The sequence below is a fragment of the Lipotes vexillifer genome, unplaced genomic scaffold, assembly GCF_000442215.2.
Source record: "Lipotes vexillifer unplaced genomic scaffold, Lipotes_vexillifer_v1.1 C26399668, whole genome shotgun sequence".
NCBI classification, from domain to species: domain Eukaryota; kingdom Metazoa; phylum Chordata; class Mammalia; order Artiodactyla; family Lipotidae; genus Lipotes; species Lipotes vexillifer.
The window spans coordinates 1-637 of record NW_006791789.1 but is presented as its reverse complement, the minus strand read 5'-3'; the positions used below and the strand labels follow the sequence as shown (position 1 = coordinate 637).

The 637-nt window shown below is 41.6% G+C and overlaps 1 pseudogene; it reads left to right on the top strand.

Moving 5' to 3' along the window:
- The first annotated feature begins 485 nt into the window (after window positions 1-485).
- LOC103072511 (glutaredoxin-2, mitochondrial pseudogene) lies at window positions 486-633 on the top strand (annotated as a pseudogene).
- The last annotated feature ends 4 nt before the right edge of the window (window positions 634-637 follow it).

Below are 637 nucleotides of genomic sequence, written 5' to 3'. Positions count from 1 at the left end.
CACTTCTCAGCTGAGGACCAGGGGTAAGTTATTTCCCCTCCTCTGTACCTCAGTTGCCTCATCTGTAAAGTGGAGGTGATGATAGCACCTATCTCAAGACTGTAGTGAGGTTTAAGTGAGCTAGTAAAGGTAAAGTGTTGAGAGTTGTGTCGGCACACAGACGTGTCTGCTGCATGTGAATCGGCTGTGATTATGGTAGAGTGTTGAGAATTGTGTCAGCACACAGACGTGTCTGCTGCATGTGAATCGGTTGTGATTATTGGTGTTATTACTCTTTGCCAACACTTTCCACCTGTCACATCCTTTTTTTCCTAATAATGTTTCTTTGTCCTCAATCCACGATGAGAAAACGGATGGCGACTGAGTTTGAGCCCTGAATTGTGAGACTCCAAAATCCATACCCTTTCTACTGTGTCATGATTCCTTTCTGAAAGATAATGTCTAGAATTCAAATGATTTTTTGGTTCTGGTTTGTTTTCCTTCAGGAAACCATTTCTAATAATTGCGTGGTGATTTTCTCCAAAACTTCTTGTTCCTACTGTACAATGGCAAAAAAACTTTTTCACGACATGAATGTAAACTACAAAGTGGTGGAATTGGACATGCTTGAACACGGAAGCCAGTTACAAGACGCTCT